This window comes from Furipterus horrens, unplaced genomic scaffold, assembly GCF_987537825.1.
Source record: "Furipterus horrens unplaced genomic scaffold, mFurHor1.1.pri manual_scaffold_3, whole genome shotgun sequence".
Taxonomy (NCBI): Eukaryota; Metazoa; Chordata; class Mammalia; order Chiroptera; family Furipteridae; genus Furipterus; species Furipterus horrens.
The window spans coordinates 21,067,585-21,073,866 of NW_028327173.1; positions in this window are offsets into that span (position 1 = coordinate 21,067,585).

Genomic DNA, 6,282 nt, shown 5'->3' on the forward strand with positions numbered 1-6,282 from the left:
GAGGCGAGTGCTGAGCAAGCGGCATTGTTCCCTCTCAGACACCTCCCCCACATACAGCACCACAACGTGGTGAAACGGGTCACCCTGTACTGATGAATCCCTAAGGCTCTGCCCCTTACAATGTAACAGATGCAACAGCTCTACCTGGGACACAGAGGAAACAAACACAAGTGCCTGTCAGAATGAGGAGACAGAGAAGTATGCCCCAAAAGGAGAAACAGATCAAGGTTCCAGTGGGAGAACTAAGCGACGAGGAGATAGCCAACCTAACAGATGAGGAGATAGACAACCTAACAGATGAAGAATTCAAAACACTGGTGATAAAGATGCTCACAGGCTTGACAGATATGCTTGAGTATGGCAAACACATAAGAGAAGAAGTGAAGGCTATGCTAAGTGAAACGAAGGAAAATCCACACAAAACCAATGGTGAAGGGATGGAAATCGGGGTTCAAATCAATGATCTGGAACATAAGGAAGAAAAAACCCAGTCAACCAGTGCAGAATGAGGAAGCAAAAATTGAAAAAAATGAGGAAAACTTTCCAAATTTTGTGAAGGAGATGGACATACAGGTCCAGGAAGCATGGAGGGTCCCGGGAGAGCTGGACCCAGAGGGGACCACACCAGGACGCATCATGACTGAGACGCCAAAGGTGAAAGATAAGACAGTCCTGGGGGCAGCAAGAGAGAGGCGGAGAGTTGCCTACAGGGGGGTGCCTATAGGACTATCAGCTCATTTCTCAGAGGACACTTCACAGGCAGGAAGGGAATGGCAAAAGCAGTATTCAATGTAATGAAAAGCAACTTACAACCAAGATTACTCTATCCAGAAAAGCTATCATTTGGAATGGAAGAGCAGATGAAGTGCTTCCCAGACAAGGTGAAGCTAAAGGAGTTCATCATCACCAAGCCATTATTATATGAATTGTCAAAGGGACTTAAGAAAAAGACCAAAACTATGAACACTAAAATGACAACAAACTCACAAGTATCAACAACTGAATCTACAAAATAAAAACAAAATCCAACTAAGCAAACCAGAATAGGAACAGAACCATAGGTATGGGGATCATTTGGAAGGTTGTCAGCTGGGAGGGGGAAGGGGGAGAAATGGGGAATTGGTGCAGGGACTAAGAAGCATAATCGGTTGGTACAAAATAGACAGGGAGATGTTAATAATAATATAGGAAAGGGTGAAGCCAAAGAAATTAAATGCATGGCCCATGGACATGAACTAAGAGCGGTGGGATTTCTGGAGGGAAGGGGGGTAGTGGGCAGAGGGGAACAAAGGGGGGAAAAATTGAAACTACTGTAACAACATAATCAATAAAATATACTTAAAAAAAAAAAAAGCGATCCTCCCTGGCCAGTGTGGCTCAGTTGGTTGGGCATCATCTGGCAGAGCAAAAGGTCACTGGTTTGATCCCTGGTCAGGGTACATGCCTGAGCCGCTGGCCAGGTCCCTGCATGGGGGTATGTAAGAGGCAACCACAGACTGATGTTTCTCTTCCTCTCTTTCTCCCTTCCCTTCTTTCTAAAAATAAAATATAAAATCTTAAAACAAAAGTGATCCATCAAATGCTCAGACTTTTTCTTAGTTGTGCGGAGTGTACAGTGCAAGAGTTCATCCTTCACTTTAGATTACTTGCCATGCTCCTGACTACTACTCTATGATGAAAATACCCTTAATTTCCACAGGATTATTGCCCACCCTCTAAAACATATTTGTTTCTTTTTTCCTTCCTTCCTTCCTTCCTTCCTTCCTTCCTTCCTTCCTTCCTTCCTTTCCTTCCATCCTTCCTTTTTTTTAACCAAGGCATTTAGATACATACTTGCTATTTCTTGCTTATTCGGTCCGAAAACATGATGTCATCACATGTCAAGCTAAGTTCTGCTGGGAAACATGAGATGATTAAAGTGCCTCAGATGAGATTTCAACAGAGCTGGAGAGCTGATATAACCCAGATGTAGGACAGCAAGATGTACTGTTGACCCTGACAGGTGAAAGTAATCTGCTTTCCATGTTTTCTGCTCTTTGGGCTAGAGGGGAAAAAAGCATATTCCAGGTCAATAATTACATGGCTGCAGGTGCCAGGGGCAGGTTTCATTTGCTTTATAAAGAGATATCTGAAATGACAGCTATAGCCAAGTCCTGTACAAGACAAATGACTTAATTGGGAATAGATGGGGGTACAACTCTTGAACTTCTGTCTTTGATGGTGGTGGTAATGTCTACCATTCCCTCAGGGATGCACTGCTGCTTTTGGCTTTTCGTTGGGGAAGAACGATTCCGTGGACTTCCCTTTGTTCTTTTTATACAGTGTGATAGCTTTCATACTATGGGTCAATGTGAAGATTCTGCCAGTTGCCAAGTATGCCTATTACAACTGAAACCACAGAAACTGGGAAATAACCACAGTATGGATATGTGGGATAGACCCAGGGCAAAATTCCTTTTAAATTACTTGGCCCCCATGTATTAGTTTGATAGGTATGCTGTAACAAAGCACCACAAACTAGGTGGTTTAAACACTACTTTATTCTCACAATTCCGGAGGTTAGAAGTCTGAGATCAAGGTGTCTGCAGGGTTGGTTCCATCTGAGAGCTATACAGGAGAATCTGTTCCATGCCTCTCTCCTAGCTTCTGGACATTTTGCAGCAATCTTAGGCATGTCTTGGCTTCTGCTATATCAGCTCAATCTCTGCCTTCATCTTCACATGGTGTTCTCCCTGTGAGTGTTTTTGTGTCCAAAGTTCCCCTTCTTATATGGCACTAATCATATAGATTACTCCACTATGACCTCATCTTAATTACATCTGCAACAACTCCATTCCCAGATAAGCTCACATTCTGAGGTATTGGGGGTTAGGACTACAACATATGAATTTTGGGGAACACGATTCTATCCACAACACCCCATATGCCTCTCTTCTAACTAGTAGACCACAGAGACCTTTTAGGTTCCTTGGGATTAGTGTTGGCTTAGGGTCAGTTTCCAAATATTCCCTAAAAGGCCTGGGTGTTTCCATTTCCTCAAGCATAGAAACGTAGGTTAAACGACTTAAGATTCTTTGGGGGAAGACTAGAAGATTTACAATTTGGTTATGATGATATGCTGGGTGCGTCCTTCAGGGTACCCAGCATCCCTTTATTCAAGAGCCTTGGATCTGAGAACTGAGTGTCTATAACTCTCCATTTTGGTGACTCAAAACAGGCTTCTCTGTCAGACCTGGAGTTTTGTTTCTGTTATACAGACCAAATAGAAACTTAGTGGGTTATATTTCATCATCCAGCTAGCTCTATTGCCTTGGTACTGCCCCTTGGCCTGTCACTCCAGGACCCCATCATCCCTACTGATATCAGGGATTCCATTTCAATGGCAGCATCTCTTAGCTTCATTCCCAGCCTTTGGAGAATAGACATGCAGTACTTTTTAAGATAAGGTGTCCCCTTATTTATGTACTTTCCAACTCCCTAGTAGAAGGAATAACCTCTGAGAAGTTCTGAAGGGCAAAATTAGGAAATAAGGTCACACATATGATAAATCTGCATCAACATTTCTATCTTCATGCTTTTGGCTTTGTCTGCCAATGCTATTCTAAGGAATTTTTGGCAGTTCAATTGTGAGTATAGACCATTGTTAAGTCCAAGTTTCATCCAACCAACCAACCAGTTAAGAGGCACTCGTAGCTGCTAAAGCCAGATCTCTAGAATGTCCAGATTAATAAATTCTACCCAAATGAAAATAAAATCATGTTCTTTTCTTCCTGGTCTAATACCTTTTGAATGAAGTTTACAAACATTCCTCAGGTTTCTGCTGATGCAAATTAACAAAATTTTACAATTCTTCTGTAAGCCTCTCAGATCAGACTGTGTTTGCCTTCCAGATGCATAACAGCATCTGATTGTAATTATGGACCTGGTGGCAATAAGGGGTAGGGGGCAAAGAGAAGTAGTACTAGCACTGAAAAGTACTAGGGGCAATGAGAAGTATTAGCATTTGCTTTCAAGGTAACTACCTGAAGGTCTCCAAGTAAGACAGAGAAAAAAGTCACGTGGAGTCTGTAGATTCACAACAATAGGATTTACCCAAATCCATTCAAATTTTCCCATAGCTTATTTCAGAATCCCACTCTTCCCCAAGCAATACCCTAATTTTCACATAACAGATCTAGTAAGGCTGAAATTTTAACTTATATTGCAATTCAATAACCCAGAATCTCCACCTGAGTTTCATGTACATCAGCCTTGTGGCTACAGGAGACAAAATTCTTTGGGGGCTCTCCTATACTTACCTTGAGTTGAAAATGTAAAACTATTGAGCCTTTCATTTTCTTTAACCTCTCTAGCATAGTCACTACCATCCAAGTCTGCTAATCTTCCAAGACATTTCATTTCAGGTGACCATAGATATAAATAATCTGTGTCTACTAGTTCACCGTTTTCCAGTGGCAATTAGATTTTCATTTCCTTCAAATCCAACTCAGTCATAACTAACCTGAGTCCCATCTTTGAGGACCTATTGCCTATAACCACTTTTGGAACCAAATACCTTTATCAGTCAGGGTTCAGTAGTTGAAGGAAACAAATCCCTCTACCTATTCTAAGTAGAACAGGATTCAATACGTACAGGTAAACTAGGTGCTCACAAGAGTTGGAAAAGCCTGGGAGAGTGATCTCTAGGCTGAGTGTCCAAGAAAGAGCCTCATATTGATCCACCATGGGAGCTGCTACCTCTGCCACCATCAGGACGATGAGGAATCAAGAGGCCACCACAGGCTGACTACAAGAACACATATCATTGTTATTTAGGGATCAGGAAGCCCTGCAACACTCCCAAAGCTCCTGGTGGACAGTGGGACACCACTGAAGAGAAACCTAAGGTCTTTACATCCTTGCAAGGAGCAAGTCATAGTAGCTGAAGATGATCCCTGATTCACTTTTCCTTTCACATCTTGTTTGTGCACCTAATTGGGAAAACTGAAATTACACTCAGAACCTTGGTTTCAAGGAAGTTTAAGATAGGTACTATAGTTTCTAGTTTTCTAGCCTGTGGAGTACACGAAAGTACATTACATTAGAAAGTGGTTGGAATGAATAAGTACATATTTATCATATCCAGAAGTTTCTTTCCACTGGCCCAAGTAGGACTTATGGCCAGATACACCCTTTCAGTTTTCACCCTTCGAGGTTGACCACAAGCACCCATCTGTCTGGCTTTGAAGATTCTCTCTTCCTGGCTTGGGAGGAGCCTAAAGTTCCTTGTCTTGAGAGATGTTTTGCTAATCTACACAATCTTTATCCCAGCCACCTCTTCTACCTGATCTACTACTCTCCTCCTTGGTCCCTTTTGTTCCAGCAATATAGGCCTGTATGGTTGTGTGTGTATTTAAATAGATTAGGGATGCTCTACCAAAGGGCCTTTGTACTTTATCCCTCAAGCCTGGTATCTTATGATTCTCACTATACTCAGGATTCTAATAAAATGTTACCTTATCAAAGAGGCTTATACTATCCATCTAAAGTAGCACCATCTGCAACTCTTCATTTTCCCTGCTGTTTTCTTTAGCACACTTACCCTCATCCAGATTATGTACCTGGTCACCTTTCCCCACTTCGATGTTACTTTATTTCCACAGGGACAGAACGTCTGTTTTCCTTATTAATGCATCCTATACCTGAAACATAGTAGGTATTTTAGAATAAATGAAAGCTCTACCAAGAGGAAAGTAAATGTTTCCCAAATTCTAAACTGACCAACTTTTCTGATGCATTACGATCTCCAGGTAGTGGTGAAGAATCTTTCATCCGCTAATGTCTAGGAGATACAATAGTAGTGTTGCAAAGGATAAGAATAAATTTAGTTTTCCGTGGCCTCTGGTCTAGAGTTCTGGGCTTTTCTTAGATGACATCCATAATTCCCTTTCCTTATCTCTTATTTCTGCAAGAGGAAAAAACAAGGGCCTTACTGAAAGCATTTTTAGTACACCACCTCTATCTTTACAGCCCCATAATTAAGATTATTATCCCCGTTTTAGCTAAGTGAAAACAGACTCATAGTAAGATGCCCAAATCTCACAGCACTAAGTAGAGTCTAGATAAGAATACAGGTTTGGCTGCAAACTCCTGCCCCTCCAACAGACTTCCTTGATTTTGTCCAAGTTAACTGCTCTTTTGAGGCTTCAAGAGAATTACAGGTCTAAAGTTGATAATTTGCATTTCAGAGATTTCCAGACTGCCTGCCCCTTTTCCCAACAGGCTCCCTTTTTCACATGTGGA